General features: G+C 32.2%; 1 protein-coding gene across 1 annotated transcript in view; it reads right to left on the reverse strand.

The window, feature by feature from the left end:
- FAM172A (family with sequence similarity 172 member A) overlaps window positions 1-25,387 on the reverse strand; it is a 412,613-nt gene that overhangs the window by 270,181 nt on the left and 117,045 nt on the right. The gene's annotated exons all lie outside the window — the stretch shown is intronic.

Below are 25,387 nucleotides of genomic sequence, written 5' to 3' on the forward strand. Positions count from 1 at the left end.
GCTTTGAATGTTTCTCCTGAATATTTAACTACCCCCAGATTAAGGTGCTCAATCTTACATTAGCAATAACTGAAAGAATTTCCAAATTTTTCAAAAGGTATAGTCATTTAAAGAAAGAATGCTTAGAAGGCATTTCCCTCACAGAATGGTAAATTTTAGGCTGCTATAAAGTTTAATATTGTATTCTATTTGTATCTACTGGTTATAAGAATGATAACTAAGAACAATTAGATCACAGCAGATATCTGTATTAAGAAGAAAACTCTATGTGAAATGGTAATTTGCCACTTTTTCTTCCTTATTATGTCATATACACACAATACTAGACTGTGATGGTAAGAAACTGTCTTCAAGACCCTGGAGATTAAGAAATTTATAATTTTATTTAAAGTATTCAAATTAAAGCTCTAGTAAACAGAACATGTTGGAATGAATCATTCCATGGGGCAGAAAATAAAGACAGCCCATTATTTGCCCAGTACTTGTGTCTAAGAAAATGTGTTTACACTCCTCATGACATGCTAAGACAGATTAGATCTCCTGGGTCAGGCAGCTGAAGCGACTTTCCTAAGTTACACAGCTGGTTACATGGTACCTGCTGCATATTAAAGAAGGCCACAAAATCTTTGACACTCCTCCCATTGAGACCCCTCTTCTTGAATCTGGGCTGGTCTACGACTGCTTTGACTAATAGGGTATGATGAAAGTGCCACTATGCCAGTTTCAGGCCTAACTTTGAAGAGGGATGGTGGTTTCTACATTCTTCCTTAAGTGAGCAGTGGTGTACAAAGTCTAACTATCCAGGGACTGCCATGCCATGATATATTAGTAATAAAAAAAAATCAGCATTACTACTTAAAGCACTGATTGTCTAACTGTTAAGCTATATCATACTTAAAGCATTTCTAACTTTTATGATAACGCCAGCAGAATGAAAAGTTCCATGAAAGCAGGGATTTTTGCCTACTTGCTCATGTATCACCATTATCTAGAACAGTGTCTGGTATATATGTCAGATGCCCAATAAATATTTTGTTAAACGAATGAATAAATAATTCTACAAATGAGCACAGTAGCTCCCCCTTGTACTCAGGGGATATGTCCCAAGACCTCCAGTGAATGCCTGAAACCATAGATAGTACCGAACCCTATATATACTATGTTTTTTCCTATACATATGTACCTATGATAAAGTTTAATTTATAAATTAGACACAGTAAGAGATAAATAACAATAACTAATAATAAAATAGAAAAATTATAACAATATCTACTCTTGGGCTTTGGGACCATTATTATATAAGGGTTACTTGAATATAAGCACTGTGATACCTTGATAGCCATCTGATAAAGGAGATGGCTACTAAGTGACTGATAGGTAGGTAACATATAGAACCTGGATATACTAGACAAAAGGATGATTCATGTCCTAGGTGGGACAAGGTGGGATGGTCTGAGATTTCACCACACTATTCGGAATGATGTGCAATTTAAAACTTATGAATTGTGTATTTCTGGAATTTTCCATTTAATACTTTCAGACTGCAGTTGACTGAAGGTAACTGCAACTGCAGAAAGTGAAACCATGGATAAGGGGGGGCACTACTGTATTAGAAACAAAGCTCAACCTATCTCTTACCACCTAAGAAGACAAACATAATCTCCAATGCATTTAGCAGTGAAAATAATCTAAAATCAAGATAGTAAAATTTGAGTCAGAGTCCTACTCCTCTGTTTCACTACTAAAGCGCTTTCACTATTAAAGAACAGCTTTTCTGATTTCCCAAATTATCTTTAGTTTCTTCCTTTCTGTTGTAGAATCAATTTGGTGATTGTCTGAGCAGAGACACCAACTTTCTCAATAAGTACAGCTTTATGATACTAAGTTTTAAGTCACAGTACAAAAATATCAAATGCAATACATTGAAGATATCTTCTATTTGCCAGGCTATGCCCTCATACTCCATGAATAGACACGAATTTTTCCCTGCCGCAGAATTCCAATTCTTGAGTATAATTTTCATATGCTTTTATACACTGGCAAATATGGCATACTTTAATTTTCATTCTGAAAGAAACAAAAAAGAGTATTTTTTCACCCTCATTCTTGTGCATTTATCTAGGTGCTTCATGCAGTAAAACTCGCTCCTGCAAAATTCACCATGGAATGATGGTTCCCTCCATGTGGTCTATGGCAGATGTGATAAAATGCAAATGTTGGTTTCTTGAATGCTAATTCATCAAAAAAAAAGTCAATCCTAAGGCAGGATGTGTGGACAAAAATGAGGCTATTAACACTATATGATTTGACAGATTTTTTTTAAGTGCTAAAAAGCTTCTGGTACAAGCGAATTCTATTAGCCCAGGTAGGACTGATGGGCTGGGGGAGAAGCTGTACTGCAGAATAAACGTAGGAGGCGAGGTATAAAGACAACAGTGAGGTCAAAATGAGGTCAGACTCATCTCAAGGGAACTAAGCAGGACAACATAAGCAAAGACAGAGGAAGAAAATAATGCAAGAGATTCAATTGTGTTGGAATTTAGGTCACTGAGAAGAAAAGCCTCATCCCAAAATGAAGACAGCCTGGAATCTGCCAGAAAGGGATCTACTTCTCCAAGAAACAAAGAAACTAAGAGAAGTCAGTAAGTGTTGGCAGCAAGAAAAAGCCTAAGTAGAAAGATGAGGCAAAAAGGAGCCCAGAGACAGAGAGGATAGAATACAAAATAAATATGTTTCTACAGAGGAGCCTGGGAATCGGTATTTTTAAAGTACCCTGGTGAATTAGAATACTTTGGAAAAGGATAAGGGGCTCGGCTTTGGAGTGAGATCTGGACTGCAGACTTTGGCTTCACTGTGTTGGGGGAACACTCAGCCCCACTCAGCTAGTTTCCACGTGGACTAACAATTCCTACCTTCCTCCCACCCCTTGCTCATCCTTCCCCAGCATATGGATAACCTATGTGATTGATGAACTGCTGTTTGTGGCTTACCCTCTTCCTCCTCCTTCTGCTGCCCCCCCAAAACACACATTCTTCTCTGCTCAGTACCGTAAAATTCACATGGGGACACCTGTAAGTCTGGCTAATTCTGGGGAGACGTATCAGCTAGCCCATTTGGCTAACAGACCTATTTTCTAATCTATTATTTATTAGTTATAAAGAAGATACATTGATTCTTATCACCTGACTCTTTCTCTCTATTGGTTCTAAATTTGGGTGAAGAAAAGACAGCTGCATCCAATTTGAGGTGTTAAAATATGAAGAAAATGTGCATCTGAGAATTGACAAAACAGCAATTTGATACCCTAGTATTATGACTTGCTAATTTGTGAGTGTATGTATGTAAGAAAAAGAGAGAGGAAAGACGGAGAGAAAAGGGAAGAGAAAGGGACGAAGAGGAAGAGGAGAGGGAGACAGATTACTAAAATTCAACTATCAACTATCAAATAAGGGCTTATGTATACAAATCATTAATTTTCTGGAAACATAGTAGCTCTGCTTCATTTTCATTTCTAAAAGCACCATTACCAATCCTTCTGTTTTTTTTCTTATTGGAATACAATTTTTAGTCCAGCAGTAACTGGAAGTTATGCGAAGTCAAGGTTATATATGCACTTAGGCTTAGAAACCAGGATAAGTTTTGTAAACACCTTGGATTACTTTTCTACAACTCTGGAAGAACTGCTGAGATGGGTGTTTTGCATCAATCTCATTGTAATGCTATTCATTCAAAATATGAAATGAGAAAAATAAAAGAATTGAGAAAGAACAGAGGCGATTTTAGAGTTCGATTTTTACACTGAGACTTCATTAGTTTGATTGAAGCGTTTGTTATGAGTATCCTGAATGTCCGATGGACCCATGGTAACTTTAAATTCAAATTCATCCATAGGCAGATATAAATGAGATTTAGATGTTTATTCTTACTATTTGCTCTCACCTTCCTTAAAATATGGTGGCCTAAGAATTTTCCAAATAACAAGATATTGAATTTTATATTGTTTTTGTGTAAAGCACTTCCCTGCAAAGCACAATGCATATTACAAGTGAAATACACTGATTTAAACACAAATTATGTGGCTCCTTTATGATGTAAGTATGGACAAAGAGATCTAAATAAACACATCACAAAAGATTTATTTTTAAAAAGTGTTTTTCCAGCTTTTAGACCATAAGAGTTAAGTAATCTAGTTTAAATTTTTATTTTTGTGCCACTGATATATTAATAATAGACATAGAAAAAAGCTATAGATTTAGAATAGTTTTTATAAAAGTTCCAAATTTAGATAAGGGAGCTTTGCATTAATTATCAAAATTGCAGTACCAATAAAAAATACTGAAGGGCAGTATCAGAAAAGTAACAAGACATGTACCGAGATATATTAGAAAAGAAGTAAAACTCTTAACATTCTTCTTGGACATATTTTCTGTACAAAAATGGAAAGCTTATAAGTTTTTCAATGTAACACAAAGTCAAGTGGTAATCAGTAAAGTCTATAAAAAGAAATAATTTTTTTTTGGTAAGAGTCTCCGAATTAAAAAAAAAAAAGCAGAAAAGTGCTCAATTGTAATGCCTTTCTATGTTAAAATAAATACTTTTCTACCATTTTATACACATCCAGAATCAAGTTTCTAGTCATGGCTACAACTCCAAAACACTGTAAAATAACTGTTTTTTTCCTATCAATGCATTTTCATTTTTACTAGAACTAATTACCTTTAAATAAATGATTCAGAGATGTCAAAAGCGACTCTCAGGGAATGTTTCAAGAGGTCCCAGTTTCCTGAATTATAGCCTAGAACATCTGCTTAGCAATCTGGCAAGTAGTATGAAGCCAAAACAGTGTATCTCATATATGGTAGTTGTATCTGACCTCAAGAATGTGACAGCTGGCTACTTGCCTATAACTTTATACTGTAAAAATCTAAAATTCTGCATGCAAGAGACACTAGTAAAAACAAGTGTGCCAACACCAGAAGCATGGAGCGTATGAGGAAAACAAGTTGCTCTAGGAAAGTATAATTGTTGGCTTCTTCATGCCAAAAGAAGTAGAAAATATTGTTAAAAGAACTTTACTTATAAAAAAAATTTAAGCAACATAGCTTGCTTTTTCTTACATCTCAGAAAAAAAACAAAATAAACGTAAAAAGTTAAACCTGTTCTAAAACTGGAAGATATAAAATTAAAAATTAAATTAGACTCTCTAAGAAATAAAGCACTTAAGATACAAACTCTCAGAAGCATTCTAATATAGAATTAGATAGAAAAAAATGAGTTTATCAACTACATAAGAACAAATTAATTCTATTCAAAATGGTAGTCAGCATTTGTAAGCCACTTGACCTATACTCTTAACCTAGGCACGAACATATCAGCTGGAGGGTGTTCATAAGTGGATTGTCAAGTACTGCAAGTAAACAACATTACACTATCAGAGACAGTAGCGGTCTCAACCTATCTTCACTAATCAGCAAGGTTGTGATGCTTACACGACCAGACAAGAAATGACACTCAGTCAGTCCAATCTACATTTTTTATTGATTTTGGGATTTTTAATTAGTCTCAAATTCAGAGCTCTAGAAACATAGCAATACTTTATTACCTCCAGGATCACAGCTGACCACGAGTTACTATTAATAGTGAAGTGTATGTATCCTACAAGACTACTTACTGGAAAGGGAATTTGAAATTTCTCACTGTCTACCATGTTTTCATAAAATTCAAAATTATTTCAAAGGTGATTATAAATGTGCTTGATAATATGCAGATGATGACAAAGCACTCTAATGAAAATGTATATTGGGTAGTTACAATAAGGACAATGGAGATAACTGATAAGCTATGAAATTGGAAATTTTATTTGATGCAATAGTGGAAATCTTCAACAACAATGTCCCACTTATTCGGCAGTCAGACATGAAGTACCTCAATCGCATAATATTCCTGAACCCAAAAAAGTACATCTAACTGTCCACACTAATCTTCAATTATTATATGGCAAAAGATACACCAGTAAGTAAAAACTACTCTTATGGAAATCATACCTAAAATAATTCAAGAATGACTTACATATGAAAAGAATATTAAGAAATTCTAGTACGCAGAGATTAAGAAGGTGGCTTTCAGATAGAAAGAAAAACAAGAGCAGAGCCAATGTAACAAGAGTATCAGCTGAGTTCAAGGAATGGCAAGCATTTCAACTGAAGCACAAAACTACACATGGAAGAAAAAAACCCAACTCTTTCTTGTAACTTACAAGTAGCCTTTGTATCTCAACTGGGCTTAATTATTAATAGTTAAGTTACCCTTCAAACGTACTAATTTCTGAGTTCCCATATACGTCTTCCAATTCAGCCAATATTCTTTCTTCTAGTGAACTTTTTATTAAAGTATTACATACATACAGAAAAGTGCACAAACACTAAGTGTACAGCTTAATAAATCTTTACAAAGTGAACACATCCATGTAAGTAGCAGTCAGATTAAAAAAAATAATACCAGGACCCCAGAAGCCCCTATCGTAAAGTTACGTGTCCCTTTAAGTTTAAACTCTATCCTGATTTCTAACACCATAAATTAATTTTGAATGTTTTTAAACTTTTTATAAATGAAATCACAGTTTGCATTCTTTGTGATCAGCTCCTTTAATTCAACACTAAGGTTGAGAGGTTCATCCATATCGTTGCATGTAGTTGTAAGTTTGTTCATTCTTGCTGCAGTAAAATATTCAATTGTATAAATACAGGACAATTCGAATTTATTATTAGAATTAAGAATTGGATTTATGGAATAATTAGATAATAATTACAATAATTAGAGCTACTATTCTATTGATGGGCATTAAGATGGTTTCAGTTTTTAGCTACATGAATAGTACTAGTATGCATATCATTGTTAAGAAGAGTGCTGTGCCAGATATATCATACTGGTTCATGAGAGTCTATTGTTATATTTTCAGAAATTTTGTGAGTCTGTTCTTAAACAAAACCACTATTAAAATCAAATTATATAATCTTAAAAATAAATAAAATATATTAGAAAAATACTCATTACTTCCTAGTAATTTTACTATTATGCTCTTGGGGTTACTTATGTCTACTGTGTCTGTAGGATGGAGATATTATAGAACGGTGGGATACTTTGCATCGCTTCCCAACTTTATGTTCAGTAGCATCACATTAGCAGTCTGAAATTACCATGTTCGGAGTAGTTACACCAAGGAAATTGGCAAATGCTAGAAATCAGGGCTTCATTTATCATTTTGTCGATGGTCTAGACTTAAGAAACTAATGGAAAAATATTAATAATAGAAATTAAACTTAAAAGTGTGTCTTATCTATAGCTGTTACACTGTGAGTAGCACAAAATGCTAAGGAAATATTCTGCCAGTATTTGAAAACTGTAATCTGAATCTCAAAGAAGGTATTCACATAATTGACAAATTAAATGAAGTCTGGAATAAATCTTTCTTGCTTCACTTTTATCTTGTTAATATAAATGAAAATAACAATTATTTGTATCACATCACAACCGACAGTCTCAAATGTAACCACTGGATGGCTATGGACACAAGAGTTCAGCAAAAACCAACAAAAGCATTCTATGAGAATCTATTGGCTATATGAACTTCACTACAAATAGTATTGTATATTATATTATTTGGAAGTGGAACTGTTAGGTCACAAGGTGCATGTACATTCAGCTTTAGTAGATACTTCCAGTTTTCAAAGTAGTTAATGTTAATTTATATTTATACCATTAATATGTGAGCATGCCAACTGATCCAGGTTCTGTATGTAACCAATATTTTACTTTCTAAAAATTAGCACAAAAATAATACTATTCTCTAACATTGTTCAGAGATGTAGTGCTATTTCAATCATACTATTTATGTGAAATTTTAAAAAGTCTGTTCACCAAAAATCTCAAATTACATTTTCATGTGCACGGTGAACAGTTGCTCTGCACTGAACTTTAACCCAGTGGTTCCCAACTGGGGGCACTGTTGACCCCCAGCGGGCATTTGGCAACGTCTGGAAACATTTTTGTTAAAATTGAGAGGATGCCATTGGCATCTGGTAGGTTGAGGCCAGGGATGCTGCTAAACAACCTACAATGCACAAGGCAGCCACCACAACAAAGAATTAGTAAGACCCAAAATGCCAATAGTTCTGAGATTGAGAAACCCTTCTTAAACCCAACCAATTCCTTAAATATATAAACTTGACTGGGAGAAAAAGAAAAAGAAGCAAGTGAGAATAAATGGAAAAAAGCAGCACAGCAATCCATTGTTCTGGGTAACTGTCACTATACTTGATTAAACAACTCCGTGTATATTTTCTATTGTTCGTTATGTCCAAGGAGCATCTTCATAATACGTAAAAAGCACTAATATGTTATCTAAACAATTATTTAAAGATTACAATATTTACATCTCATAAAAGATGGAAATTCACTTTGTTCTTATGTGAAAGATTATTCAAAGATAATATCTGAATTCAAAATTGTTTTTAAACATTTTTATGATGATATTTTTTTCCTAAAAGCATACTGGCTTTAGGTTAAACATGCCAGAAAAAGAAAAGACGGAAAAAGAAAATGTTGGCAAACTCATACATAGGAAAATCAAGGACTACTTTATTAAATTTTAGTTTTGAATACATTGTTATTTAAATTTGTAATTTATTTATTTGTAATTCCTTAAATTAAATTGGTACTTCTGCTGGGTAGTAAAAAGTGAATTGACATTATTTCAGTATTTTTATCATGCTTGAACATGGTATACTAAAAGCCTGTATAGAGGTATTAACAAATAGTTAAACTGAAAGGCAAATTAAAATTATTGTTCTAGCAATAAGAGGGGAAGATGAAAACTTATTTTGTTCTTTCTTAAAACCCCAAAACATTTCAAATAATTCTAATTGAAATCTTCTCTTTATTAATACTTCTAAATGGGTATTTTCCCTCTTAAGAAAAAAAAAAATTTCCCCCATTCAAAATTTGTGATTGCTAGAATACAGTGAGAGATCATGGAGGCCAACGCAGAACTTGAAAGGTTTTTATGGAAAGTTCCATGAAATTAGCTTTATTCTCTGTCTCTTCTTAAAATCTGAAGTAAAGGGAAGAGCAATGCTCAAGTAAGGAACAAGGATGTCTCAAGGAAAAATTTGTCATATTACCAACAAATAAATGTTATTACTAGAAAAACATCTGATTATAGTTCTCAATAGTAATTTTTCAATAGTAAAAACAAATTTTAAAATGATAAATTAGTCTCATTTGGTGGTAATCAAAAAAAGTATGCTTTTTGAGTATGACCACGGCCTGGTGATAATTAATATATGATTACTATATATTGCATACTATAAAAGAAAGATGAATACTTTGGACCATAATTATATTCTTTCTTTTAATCCCTTTCATGACCATAATTCTACCTGTGCTTTCTGTTCTCAGCAGCTACAAAAGAGAAATGTCAGTTTGAGAAGAGAAAAATTTTAATATACCCAGCATTGACCATGTTTTGATCAAATTTACATAGAACAAATGATCACCAGTGGTTTTGTTTGTTTTTAATCCCAAAATGTCACTTCAGGAATAGTCTTAGATACTCAATTAATATATTTTAAAAATTTATAAAAATTTAATATAAGCACATTGAATTTAAATTCGTAGTAAAAAGTAAATTGGGTAATTATATGGTTTTATGGGCCCTTTCTCTATTTCTGCCTATTACAATTTCTGTAAATGCTTTTCAGATGTAAGTAGTTCTAGAATGTATGATTTCAGTAAGAATAGCTTTTATCTACTAGCATTATCTTTTACCATTTAAGGCTTGAAGCATCAGATACTAGTAGGAACATGGTTAGCTATACTTTTCTGGATAAGTTAAAACTTGGAAACTGAAATCAAGGTTGGGAATTTCTGTAAAGGCTAGGCCAAAAATAAATTCATTTCATTTTCAAAAATCATGTCTCATTCTCTAAATAACTTATGACAGTAAATCTTGAATGATTTCATGAATATGTAGCCTTATGAAAATTATCAACAAATTGTTCTATTTTTCAATTTGCGTTTTCTTCGTATCGGTAGTAATTGAATAAATAGGGTTATCTGTTCTAAAGAAGAAAATATTCTCAGGAAAGAAAAGCATTTTTTAAATTTTCTCTGAGTTTCCCTACATTGCTATAATAACAGACAAAATCAGCTATATCTTCCAAAGTATCATATACAGTAAGATACTAAGCTAAGAAAGTACTTTTACTAATGCTAATACAAACAAATGAGTAACTTTCCTATCAAAACATTTTTGATAAATATATATCACTCAATAAATAAAGGATTTAGGTCAAGTTTTCCATGATTGTTTTTATAACAATCTATAAGAAAGACTCCCATATTCATTACCCAATTGGAGGTTTATAAACATAAAATCTGGCATGTATGTACTTGAAAACTATCAATAATACAAACACTTTAGAGCTCATCTAAGTATGCCTCCCTTATTCCACTGAAGGAGAAAAAGATGACTAACTAGGCTAAATAACTTTTCTAAGGCCCACAACAAGTGAGAGAAGGAATACTGTAAGTCTACAAGGTTGTACTATACTGTGCCTCCAGACATAACTTTAGAAAAAGCAATAAGGGGGTATCAAAAGTGATGGCAGAGCGAACAAAAGGCCTAAGAGGCGCTCTCCCAAATAACGACTAATGTTAACACGCAAATGCATAGGAAATAAGCATATTTCTTAGCCCAGCAGACATGTAAGTATTCCTTCTTGCAAACAGGTTATTTCCTGAAACCTGCTCCTTTATTCCCACTTACAGTTCACCAACCATTTTCCCAAACCTTCCACTTCTCCCCACTCTACAACACTGACAATCCAAATGTTTGGCTTCTACCTTTCTAATTTCTATGTAGACAGACCATCTCTACTTGATGAGCCTAGCTCTACTTGATACATATACTGTCTACTCTGCATCTGCTGTTCTAATTCAAAGTCTTCTCCTGAAAGGAGTTTACTTATGTCTATCTAGACATGGATGAACTTGTTAATTGTCTTAAATTTTTGTAGAGTGAAAACTGCTGAATGTGTTTATGTGCTAGGTGCTTCACTAGTTCTGTATTTTCAATTAACAGCAACACTCTAGTATAGCAACTTCCTTTCTCCATTCCCTAAGCAGTTAACGATATATTAAAGAATACATTAAAACAAAAAAATTTCAATATTAAAAATATCTGCAATATCTTTTGCAAAACAATAGTTCTTATTTTAATTAGGGGGAAATTTCTGAATTAGAAGGGAAATAGAAAGAATTAGGTTAATTTTTTAAATTAAAACTGTAATACTATGTTTCCCAGGCTGGTGCGCAGTGGCTATTCATGGGCGTGACCATAGAGCACTGCAGCCTCAAACTCCTGGGCTCAAGCAATCTTCCTGCCTCAGCCTCCCAATTAGCTAGGACTACAGGCCCAGCTGATGAAAATTTAAAAGTTAAATGTAGCAGTTACTGCTTTGGGCAAGAAGAGCATGACCAATATTGTAATATTATAAATGCTGAATGTGATATTAAATATCCATCTATTTGACTTCTTTCATTCACCATTATATATTAGTAGACAGATTTCATCCAACTATACACATGAAATGTGAAATGTTTTCACAATTTTTCCCACTATTACCTAATGAGCTCTTTGCTTAGTAGATTTTCAACAAAGATGCTCAGAGAAAAGAAAACACAAAAGTACCAGCAAGTTAAGTCACAGTATAAATTAATCTGCATGACAGTAGGAGATACTATTTATGTTATGATTAATTATCCTTTTTCTTGCAACTTCATAACAGGGGGCTTAGACTCATGGCTACAATGATTCTTCAAAGCATCTGCATGATAAAGTATACCTATCAATGAGAGAGACAGATATAATGGAGTCAGAAAGTTGAGTCAAAGGTATTATGTCATACAAATGGCTTGGGAAGAGTCTGGTGGTATATATAGCTTAAAAAAAACATGTGTAAAATAGGATTTTCAATTCCCTCAAGGTTAAAAGCTCACTCCTCTTCAGTACCCCCTGGCTTAATTAATGATATTACCATCTCCCCCATTACACAAGTCAGAAACCTAGGTGTCATATTTGATTCTTCCCTTTCCTTCACTTCACAAATACAATCAGTCACCAAGTCCTATTGCTCCTCTCTATTCTTAATCTTTCTTTTTTTCTCTCTGTTTCTATACACACACACTGGTTCCTCAATAGTTGTCTACCATTCTTCTCATATATATATAACTTCAATAGTACCTTACTGGTCACACAATCTACTCTTCAGACTTATCATAGAATTAACTTTCTAGAACACAAATTTGAGCATGTCATTTCCCTATTTAGAAACCCCTCAATGATGTGCCATACCCTTAAAATAATTTACAAATAAGGGGACACATAAGATCCCATGATCTCTGCAGCCTCAGCTTTATACTCTCTCACATCAAATTCTATGCTCAAGCTGTATTCAACTAATCTCTCTGTCTGGAGTATCTCTCCCCACTTCCAGTGCCTACTCGTACTAAAAAACTTTATGTAAATATCACTCCTAGAGTGATAGATAAGAGTTAAGAGATGCCATCAATATTCCTACCCATGGTACCCTATGCATATAGTTTTGGGCACATATCATGCTGTGCTGAATTTGCTTGTCTCCCCCTCATTAAACTATAATGTCTTGAGGGCAGGCACTATTCTTTATTCACTACTATACCTCTCTAAACTTAGAATAATGTTCAGCCTTCAATAAATACTTTATGGATCTATAGATGAAATGGAGGATTGATGGATAAATAAAAGAACGAATTTGACAGAGGAGGTTAGAACAAAATGTTTTCTATCAACAACTGTGTTAAAAAATCATTATCAGAACTCTTATGTTTCTTCTTTCTAGGTACAGTTATGCCTTGAGGATGATATGAGAATCTTATTTAAACCTCCAATGCAGTGCTAACACTAACCTAATCTCATGACCTCTGAGTCTTTAGAATAGCTGACAACAGGAATCCAGAAAACTCACTGCCAGTACAAGCAGAGACCCAGAAGAAACTCACCTAATAATGCTTTATAAGGAATAGGATATAGAGTGGCAAGATTTGTAAAAGAAAATGTGGAAAAACAAAACACTAAATAATTGCCATCTCCACTTCCATCTCTATCAACACGCATTAAATATTCATCATGTGACAACCATTATAATAAGAATCTGTATACATCATGTTCCTATTTAAGAACAGGGGACTGAAATCACATACTATTATTTTTCAATAGATTTAACAAAAAGAATGAAGTCTACCAATAAATGATATTTCTCTCTTTTGCTAATAAAATTCATTTATCCCTCTATCTATAAAAAGTTTTAAGAATCATCCTAGGCACGGTTGAAAGTGCTTTTCATACATTTTGTTATTTAATTTTCAGGATAATCCTATGATCTTGGTATTATTATTATGCTCATTTTATGAATTAGAAAACTGAGACTAAGACAGTTCATAACACTTGACCAAATTATACAATTAATAAGTCACAAATCTAAAACTGGTCGCTAGGAATGTTTAACCCAAAGCCTGTGTTCCTATACACTAAACTACACTGTCAGGCAATGGTGAAAATGTATGGTCCCTGTCCTCAATGACCTTATAGTTTAGTGGGAAACAAACACACACATAAAATTTGTCAAAATGGAACAACTTTTATAATGCAAGCTGTTACAGGTGTAGTATGGTACATAGGGGATTACAGCACAGGAAGTACTTCCTAAAACTACTGTATGTAAAAGGCTGAACTGTATCATTCCCATACATTAAGAAAGTAACAAATAGAATTACAGAAGCTCAAAAAGATGAGACAATTATGTGTTTTTCTTCTACATGCTTCTTTAAGCCAATTCTGAATGTTAAAATTATTTGTCTGAAGACAATTCAAATATACTTAAATTTAAGGAAAAAATGACCATAAAGAGCAATATTAGAGCTTATATAAGAAGTTCTCAGGGATTAAAAAAAAGGAATTAAGACTCTTTATACAAACAATTATTTATATCCAATTACATACACACACACACACACACACACACACACACACATATATATATAGTCATCCCTTCGTATCCATGGGGAATTGGTTCCAGGACCCCCAAGGATACCAAAATCCACAGATGCTCAAGGCCCTTATATCATATGGCCTAGTATTTGCATATAACCTACATACATCATCCTATATACTTTAAATCATCTCTAGGTTACACATAATACCTAATACAATGTAAATGCTATATAAACATTAATAGTTGTTATGCTGTATTGTTTAGGGAATAATGACCAAAAAAAAAAAGTCTGTATGTGTTCAGTACAGACGCAACCATCCATTTTTTTCAAATATTTTCAACCTGCAGTTGGTTGAATCCAGGGATGCGGAATCCAAGGATACAGAGGGCAGACTGTAGTCTCTTTTCAAAAGCAATCTTAAATCCCACTGCCTATGGCATTTATACAGATTTGAGCATCATGAAGCACACAATATAACAAGTTAACACCATTCATGCCAATTTTTTTCTCTTCTAAGAAAAGTGTTTCTGTAATATGTTACAACAAAATGCTTAAGCAAATGATTCACTTGAAGAGTAAAAATTAAATTTCCAATAGACGAACTCAAATAACTAAACCTCTCTGGCTAAATAAACAAATTTATTTAATTTAATCATAAAATACAAACACTATACCTGTTTTTCATTTCAAGATTAAATTTTTTTTATTTTATTACTCCAAAATAATAAATGCAGGAGCCTTGGGAAATTATTGGGTCAATATTTTTAATTGTTTATATAGTATTGACTATCTCAAAATACGTTTACTTTTTAAAATAGACTCATGGCTTTAGACTTGCTAATACATTATTGTTAAGTGCTTCCTACACAACCCAATATTTTTGTCTAAAGTGAATATTGCAAATTGCCTTGGATGGGCGATAATGAAAAAGCAACACCATTTATAAATTTTGTATAAGTTATTTTCCACCCGAGAGATTCCTTGGATCTCTGAATTTCACCATACAGTGCCACAGGCAGAAACAGAGAGAAACTAAACAAATGCATCCTAGAAAGAGAGAAAATGCCTGCAGCAGTAAATGACCTACCTAGGACATACCTTGCTATATAGGCTTTGATGTTATAATTTGTTAATTTCCGGGAAAAAAGACAATAACCAATAGTTTAAGTTTGTTCTGATAGAAGCATTTAACTTCTTTAAGTTTTTGATCACAAACACACACCATTCAATAGGGCAGTATATTTTCAAACCATTACAATACTAAGTAAATGTGCCTGCAAAGTTTAACGAAAAGACAATTTTTTGTAACTAAAAAGTACATTACACTTCTTTAAGAAAGTTTAAAAATATTCTTGGCATCTGCTTCTCTAGATAAATGTTCTCTTAAATATTTTCAAGACCAATTCATTGTAAGAAAAGATAATTTTATTCAAATATGCAGCTCATGGTATGAATAAGCAAGTACTTATTTCCCAACAGAATTTACAAGTCTTTCAAATAATGGTTTATTTTTTTTTAAATTACTAGGTTAGAAATTTGGAATTTTTAACATACACAGATATTTGTAGGTATGTAGGCATGTGTGTTTGTGCATATATGTGTAATCATAAATGTTTCAAAACATACCTCTTTTTTAATGAAGAAATAAATTGATAATAGTGAGTTATTATTTAATGTCCTATTTTCAAGCTGTACCATAACAGAAATACATAAATGCACAGACATATTACTTCATATCTTAAATTGTATCCTTTTTAAACTATGTTTCCAATCTATATATATAATCACAAAGATAACAATTTGAAAGAATTTTATTTTAAAATGGCTGTTTCAGTAACACTTGTATGAGAAAACTAAAAATTATAACAAAAGGACTGGTTTTCTTTATCAAAAGGAATAGTAAAGTTGAACTGCCTACTTAACGGTACTTTCCTTAATTTTTTAAACAAGTTTCTTTTGGGGAAACATTTATATCATTTATAATTATCATTGTATTACTGCAGAAATAAAAGGCCAAAGGAGACCTTCTTACAAATATTAATTTTCTCCTGTGATATTAGAATATTTCCTTCCATAGTTTTAATTTATAAAAAAGTAAACTGTGAAATAACTTATTTTCATTCAGAATTTAAATTATAGTATATATGTTCACTACAACTTAAACTCTAGGTAACAAAAAATAGCAGTTTGCTATGCTATGCCATTTCTACATGGCACTCCTAGCCTAATATTTAAATCTTATGATATTATAAAGTCAAATGTGAGTGGCTTTGAAACAATATTTTTTATTAAAAATTTCAGTATGTATAACTAACACACTATTTTTGCTCTTCACTATTAACTAGCCTTCTTCCAAAAGCTTCAATCTTTAGGAGGCATACTCACCTATATATGTTCATTTCATAAACATGGTATCATCTTCTTTCCAATAAGGATTATAAACACAAAGCAACACCATCTATCTTAAGGTTGATGGTATCTTAATGCATTCTTGGTAGTATGGGGTTACTAATTATATTATATTTGGAATAAACTGATAAGAGTATATTCATTTTAAAAAATTAACAGGATTCCAAATACACAAAGTATACCAACTATACTTTACCTAATTCTCATAACACTTCACTACAAATTTTATTGTTTTCTCTCCAGGAAAACAAAAGACTCTACGTTCTTGATAAAAAGAGTTAAAATACTGTTCTGTTACAATTCAGAATTACTGCTGAAATTCAGTCTTAATTTGAGGAAATAATATTAAAAATAAGAAATAAGTAATTAGTATATATGTCTTTTTCAAATTAAATCTTTAACTAATAATTAGGCATTAGTTAGAATTACTAATATGTGATGACCTAGGCAATTTATATTGGAATTAATATTTTTAAAAATGCCTTTTATTTGCATCGTATAAACAGTTGAATAAAAAGCAAATAAGATATCAGAGGCAAATAAAATCAGAAGCATGAAATACTATTCAACAATATCCCTGGAAGCTAATAATTATCCTTAAATTCACATGTGGACATTATTTTCTTTAAAATATCGTATTTTACTGATTATGTAAATTTAACCTAAAGCTTGTTGATTTAAGCTTAAAGCCCAAACTATACTTTCATAAACAAATTATCTACTTCCACCACTTACTGTCTCTGTTATTTCAAGTAAAAGTTTAAATTATTTTCTACTAACAGCTGATGTTCTTTCTATTTCACTTCTTCTCAAATTAAAGAAACCCAGGGGGTAAGTTGATAAATACTGAAAGTAAACGAGTTTTTAAACCATGTTTAAGAAAAACAGAAGTATAAAGGCTAAAAAACAACAGAAACCACAAGTAACAATGAAATGCAAACCTGACCTATCTTTAATCTTTTGTTAAACCCAGGCTACTCAAGAATTGTCAACTAATTATGCCATTTTATTGATGATATTTTTCTCTAGGGAAGTTATATTAAAAGTTTAACCCTGGAGCAAGTCACAGCTTTACCGATCTTTGAAAGTGTCCACAGCATTGATTATAACTGCAGGAGGTGTTACCTTCTACCCAGAGAATCTCATCCTGCACAATCTGACATACTGGCTCATTCTCAAAACAGCACTGATTCAGCAATTCAGACTGCTTCAGTTGATTAAAGGACCATAGAAAAGGGATCAAAAGTTAAAGTGAAATAAAAAGGAGGGGGAAAAAAATTCAGATCATGGATACAGTAGCACAAAGCTCAAGAGAAAAGCAGATTTGAAAAAGACATCAGAGTGACTCAAAAAAGAACAACATGACAGAAATTAAACAAGATTTTTATGTTCGCCCTCTATGCATTTAAACTCTCTCAACCTCCATTGAAATTCAGATCACAAAGAAACCCCAAGGCTTTTGACATACTTTCAAAAACCTATACCTTCTTTTTCTCTAAGTCTCCAGAGTCACTTAGGTAGCCAAAAAGGACAAAAAAAAAAAAAAAGCCAAAATTCAAATATTCATGTAGCTGAGAAAAAGAAAGACCAAATTATAATTATAACCAACATTTTTCATGTAAAAATTGTGCCTAATTGTAAAATCCAATATTTTTACTCTTGCTTTTAGTGAAAAGGCCTTGGTCTGTTTTGAAAGTTATTTGAAATCAGGTATAGACATGGGTAGAAAAATAGATACTAGGCATAGGAGACCCTGTAGTATTCTTCTCAGGATAATGTCAGAATATCACAGAGTTCTATAGTATTATAGATAACTCTTCACTTGACTATAGAAAGTATATGTATGCTTCATTATGATAGTTAATTAGTTCAATCCTATAGACAATCTAGATGCAGATAGCTATCAAAGAATGGCTTACCATATCAATCTCAGAAACAAGGACCAAAAATTCCAGAAGGTAATTGGATTTTCAAAACTGAACACAGTTTCTTCCCCCTCCCCAATTTAGTCATGACAGGGCCAGAAGGTAATGATATATCTGCCATGATGCAACAAGCAGACCTGTCTTCTGTCAAGAGTTGAAATCATAAAGGAATAAGCTGCCGTTAACAACCTCTCTCCAAACACTAAAGCTGTCATTTCATTGTTTTCTTTTGCTGGCATGGGGGCTGATGTGGCCTCTTATACCTTGTCAGTTCAGTAACGTACTAAGCTTTTAACCTTTTCTGGAAATTTTGACTCCAACAACCTTTTATGACATCTACACTGTAAAAACATTTTCTTTGATTAATTTATATTTTCTCTCAAAGTTTGCTTTTAAACTTTGGAATTAGTGATCTTAATTTCAACCTATAGTTCAGTAGTCTCATATTTCAAATAAGAAAACAATTAGCATTTATTAAAATTTTTTTTTTTAATATAAATTTCAGTGGTTTCTGTTCAACCATTCTTCAAGGGGAAAAAAAATCAATAATTATTTAAAGGAGTTGCTTGCAATTTTATATTCAAACATTTATTAAATGTTAAATTCATATTTAAAGGAGTTGCTTGCAGTTTTATATTCAAACATTTATTAAATGTTAAATTCATTTTGAAATAGTTAAGTCAATAACTACAATATTGTGATACCATATTTCAAAAACATTTTCTTTAAAAAATTTTTAAAAGTAATATCTTCTAAAATATAAAAGTAAAACCTGCTCAGAGTAAAAAATAAAATTAAAAATAAAGAGAAAACCTGAAAATGAAAAGTAAAAGAAGAAACTTCATGGTTTATTGCATAAACTTCTAGGACTGTTAATGCATATCCATGTATTTATGTAGATGTATGTGCATACATGTGTAAGTATACTTTTTAAACAAATGATCTCACTTTTATGTTTTCATCTAATAACTCTTAGACATCATTCCATATAAATGAACACAAACATATACACATATAACCTGTTCTTTTTAATGACCATATAGTTTTCCATGATATGAATAAACTATCAAATAAATCAAATAGTCCCCTACTGGTGAATGTTTAGGTGGTTAGAAGATGTTGTGTAACTGTAACTGCTGTTATGAGCATCCTTGTACAAATACTTTGTGCACTGCTCTAGTATAAATTCCTACAAATGGAATGTAGGTTTGAAAGTGAGTATATGTATGAAATTTTGGGAGCTATGATTCAGCTGCCACCTAAAAAGATTACTCCAATTTACATTCCCATCAGTATCTAAATTCAGTATTATCAATTTATAACCAAACAACTTATAATCTGCCAATCTGCTATGCTGAAAAATCATACCTTATTTTAATAAGCATTTCTTTAATTTTCATAAATACTTTCAATGACAATCAAAAAAGCATCAAAGCCTATAAGTTATTTGATCAAAAGTATATTTAAAAGCGCCAAGCACTTTTCATGTTTTTAAGGTCTCTGAGACCTTAATCATAAATCTCTTGCCATATTCTATATTCTGCTTGCACTGTATGAATATTAAATAATTTCTCATAACCAGCTAGATGGCATTACTTCACTTAAAAACAACTATGTCCTATATTGACATAGTAATTTTATTTTCTTACTATTATTTAGGAACCATAGCTACCAATTAGAATCTATTAAAATTTTTCATTCACCAAGTTTGTCAAATACTTACGTTGAAGTAGAGAGTATTTAGTCAGAAGACTAGGAATTGAGGACAGTAGTTAAGAAGGTGTTAACAAAAAGTTTAGTACACAAATGACTGAAAAAAATCATATCCTATTCTAGATAACTATCTACAATGGCCCCAGGTATATTTATGAAAAAAAATCCTAATCCTGTAATCGATCAGCTTTATAATGTGTCTCTCAAAAAAAAAAAATAAAACAAGAACCCAAAATCAAAAACCAGGTCATAATCTCACATTATGTGGCCAACCTGTAAGAGACAAGAGGTTTTTCCTTTACAGAAACGTAATCTAGAGAAGGACTAGACTGTGGGATATCAGACCTTAAAAGAGGAAGAGAGAGACACAAAGCTCAAATCAGGTGTACTAAGCATAAATATATACAATGAACAAAAGAAAAGAGCTCCATTCCAAAATATGACTGAAGAACTTTAAATATTCTATGGAAGGATTAAAAGAAAAAGTAGGAAATCCCCCCAGAAACTAGAGGAAATGTAGATTGAAAATAAGAGGGAAAGGATAAAACAATAGAGCAGAGGCCCAATCCAGCAAAACCAAATGATAAGAGCTAAAGAAAAACAGAAAATTAAAATTATCAAGAAACACAAAAAAGTTTCTCATAACTAATTTTAAAAGTTCAGTATAAATTGAAAGGAACCATCCAGTGCCAAACAATGAAACAAAAAGGACCCACCCCAAGGTACAGAAAATTTCTTAAAAGCAGTATGATTCATTTCTTAATATCAGGGAGAAGGAGAAGCTTCCATAGAGAGGGACAAAAGGATTCAGGATCAAAATGGCATTAGACTTTTGATTTAAAACACTGGAAACTAGAAGACAATGAAACAAAGCTTCAAATTTCAGAATGAAAATTATTTTAACCTGGAATTCTATGCTCCTATTCAATTGTTAAAATAAACAGACTGAAGGTATTTTTCAGAAATGCAAGGTTTCAAAAATTTATCTTGTATTTGATGGCTCCAACAAAATGAGAGCATATATCAAGAAAGCACAGGTCATTAGACCCAGGAAATAGAAGCACAAACAAAAATGAAAATCTAAAAGGAGTTCCAGGATGAGAGACAGGTAAACAGGCTTAGAAAAGTGACTCGGCCACCTAAAGAGAGTTCGCAGAGTAAGAACATAAAACTATGAGATTATTTGATAAATCTGATCAAGTAAAAATTTACTAAGAGGTCAATGGAAAACTTAATTAACAATTATTACAAAGAAAATAGAAAAAAATTAAAAACTAGAAAATTATTAATTCTATGAAGACAAACATGTTGTACCAAAAACGAAAAGCAATACAGTATCTACTTAGCTCAGCCATTAGCAATATTAAAGTTGTAGTAATATTATAAAGCTTGACTGTTAATTTAATCCAAAAGTTGTAAGGATAGAAAAGAGATCCTCATCTATCATAGCAGAAAGTAACTTACAAATTAAGAGACAACACTATAATTTAAAAATATGGATAGAGAGAATTTAAGTAACATCAGAAAGTATTCAAAATTGATTAAATCTAGGGAGCAGAACTAACAGGTAGGGACAGATTAGAAAAAAATAACCCTTATTTGGTATTATGTCTTTTGATTTAATTTTACTTTTAAGATTATACGCATGATCTGTAGTTTTATTTTAAAATATTTAAGTGTATATTTTCATTTGTCTTGTTTAAGATATGTCACATTTCTTCAACAATACGATTTATGTCTTTACTCTCAAAAACACTCTACCACTCTAATACACTTTTTCTCCCATTTTTTTCTGTTGCTTTTCTGGAATATCTGTTGGAAGAATAGTACATCTTATTCTATTCTCCTGACTTTTCATCTCTCTATCACATTTTTTTTCTCATTTCTTCTGTGTTGTATTCTGCATACTGTATTACATAACTCTAGCTTTCAATTAATTAATTATCTCTTCAACTATGCCTGATAATTGCATGGTCTGACTTTTCTTTGTGATGAATCACTTCCTCGTATAATTTGTAGTTTCTGACTATGAATTCATCTTCAGTAGGGATTTATTCTGGGTTGTAAAGTATTGTTATATGGCAGTTTTATGTTTGTTTCTACCAGGTGTCCCAGGGGGTTTACCAGTCCAGAATTCAGTTTAACATTAATTGCAGTGCTTAAGATTTTCACACTATGTAGGCTGTCTAAATTCAAACTTCAAATCCAAATCCACCTGTGGGTTAAGGTCTGGAGCTTCCACTTCGCCTACCTGGCATCTCTGGCTAAAAGAACTCTGTTTTCACTTCTAGGGCAGTGAGCTGAATTTTCCCTCCCAGACCTCCTTTTATCAAAAGGGTGGCAACTTCCAGGGTTCTAACTACATCCAAGGATCTTAATTTCAGCTCGTGCCTCTCAGACCCAAAGCCTGTGATGTGGATCCTGCATGGCTTTGGGTTTATATCCCATCACCTATCCCCTGGGGTTGCCACACCCTCAGGGGATTAACCACTGTGGCTGTAAAGTCTCTCTTGTACTCACACATTTAGGGATTCCTTTTCTATCGTAACTTTTGAACACACACAACCAATTTTTTAATATTTTTGCTGTTATGTCTTATCCATTATTTTTATGTGTATCTAGTAGGAGGGGGAAGTGCATAGTAATGAACTCAGCCCACCATGTTACAGAATCCAAACCATATAAATTACATCAATAAAAATATTTTTAAAGACTCAGGTGTAATAGCATGAATATTATATTCAAAGTAAGTAATTATGGAAATATCAGATTTTCTGAATAATCCAGCTATGAGAAATTAGGAAAAAAATGTTACCATAGTGAAGTAATCAGACTTCTCATGAAATTACTAAAATTAATAAAATTATAAATCATGTCAGGTATGAGTCAGTTATAGACAGTATTTTGAAAGTATCCTTCATAATTTAAACTTTTACTTTTCCACCAATTCTATTATAAAACATTTTCTAGAACTTCTCAATCCTTGTTTTAAAAAATATAATTGTCATCAAGTTATACCTTAACCATTATATATAGAATCTGAAAAATATAAATAAACCTTCAACCAACCCAAAGAGTATTATCTACACCAGTAGTTCTAGTGTGGTACCTGGAATAGCAACATAAGTATCACCTGGGATATTATCAGAAATGTAAATTCTCAGACCTAACCAGATCTTCTGATTCAAAAATCTAAGGTTAAGCTGGGCATGTTGGCTCATACCTGTAATCCTAGCACATTAAATAGTCAAAGCAGGAGGATCACTTGAGCAGGAGTTCAAGACCAGCCTGGGCACCATAGAGAGACCCTGCCTCTACACAAATAAATTTTTTAAAAAATTAGCCAGGGATGGTGGTGTGATCACACCACTGCACTCCACCCTGGCTGATGGAGTGAGACCTCATCTCAAACAAAAAAGATGATGTATATGAGAAAAGATCAAAGAAGAAACAAGTATGAGTAACTCTCAAACTGCACAATCGGAGATAAAATAATTAGTACTTGGTTATATGAAATACTGTTTCTTACTCCAAGTAATATATTATGTAATGAAGATCATTAAATATCAAAAATATTAAGTATGGTAACCTCAGAAGCACTTGTAGGGATTTATCTGATATGCACAATTCCTTTAACATGAAACCTTAATACATTTTTGATAATAAAGTTCTGAAGTATCTAAACTACGAGGATTGGAGTACCTATGATTTTCAAAATGTAATCTATGGAGTCCTGAGGGTTCAGGGAAGAAATAAGGGCTGTTGTGGGGGTGGTTCCAAGCTTTACCCCCTCCTTCAACCAAAGTGGCTCCACAGATTTAAACAATACTTTTCACTCTGAGACAGGGTTCTACTGCTGAAAAAAAAATTTTGACCTCACAATGATATGAATCCAATTTTAGTACTTTCAATCATATACCAAAAATCTGTAGGGAATATACAGAAATATCATTAACAACGCTGAGTAGAGATGATATTGTCTGGCCCCCAAAATATCGAATTTACTTTACTTGTGATATGAAAACTGACAGATCATAAGGACCTTTTGCAAACTATGGCAACCTTTCTTTAAATACAATTTTACAAAAGTCCAAACAAGTTAAAAATAAGGATGAGACAACTTCTTCTTTCGTATTAGTCTTCCTCTGCCTGCTCTTTAAAATACCATCCTTCCTCTGACCACACCCCACTCACACATACAAATCAGCCTTTGAAGAAAACACTATGAAAAGGTAAAGCCAAAGTAGTACAATTATTTTATAAAGATTTAAAAGAGATGGTGGTTTTAAAATGTTCACCATGAAGAAAATCACCACAATAAAATTTATATTCATTTTTTAAAATAAAGGGAATAAAGTATATAAACTAAAATTTCAACGTGCACTATGATGCTTAAAAAATTAGCTGCTATTTTTCAAGGAATCATGAGTTGCCATCATTGAGAAATGCAGGAAAAGTTCAAGGCAGTGAAATGCTGTTATCTCTAAAACACTATTCCTACATCTAAGAACAAAACAAAAAAAAAAAAATAAGAACAAAACAACTTACTACTCTAATGTTACTGACAAACTTCCTCCCTTCTGTTTGGAATATTAACAGATAGTTTGTTCAAACAAAGATGTTCCGCATGGCTTCTTGTATACTCTTTCACCTCAAAAACCTCACACAACAAAAATATTCCAGAATAGGAAGGGTTTAGGTGATCTATAGTAGGGACAATATAATTACATAAAATAGTTCACCAAGCACTGATATGTTGAAAGCATCTGATTTTCTTTACTAAGTTGTATTTTCAAATATTCATTGAATTGTGAACACATTTCACATACAATGTTCTTCCTAAAGTACATGGACAGGATCTGTTCTAACCACAAACAAATGTGTCAGAGAGAAAGTTCATTTCACTATTCAAAACCTGAAAAATGAAACAATTTGAATATAATATTTTATGTGAGTTACTTCAGTCTAAACCTCAATTTATTTTAGTTACTTCAGTTCTACTAAAAAACTTACTATTGAAGTTAGTAACCAAACCAAATGTAATGTGTTTGTGTTCTTTGCATATCCATGAAGACTGGAAAAAATACACAATTTACCTAAGAAATTCTACTTGCAGCATTTTAAGGGTTTCAAAATCTATTAGAAAATATTCTTTAGGAGCTTGGCTGAGCCTTCTTATTGTCATTTCAGAGTTAAAAGAGTAATAGACATATTATCTTTGACCCTTGTAATCATCAGTGTATCAAAGG

The sequence above is a fragment of the Lemur catta genome, chromosome 12, assembly GCF_020740605.2.
Source record: "Lemur catta isolate mLemCat1 chromosome 12, mLemCat1.pri, whole genome shotgun sequence".
NCBI classification, from domain to species: Eukaryota; Metazoa; Chordata; class Mammalia; order Primates; family Lemuridae; genus Lemur; species Lemur catta.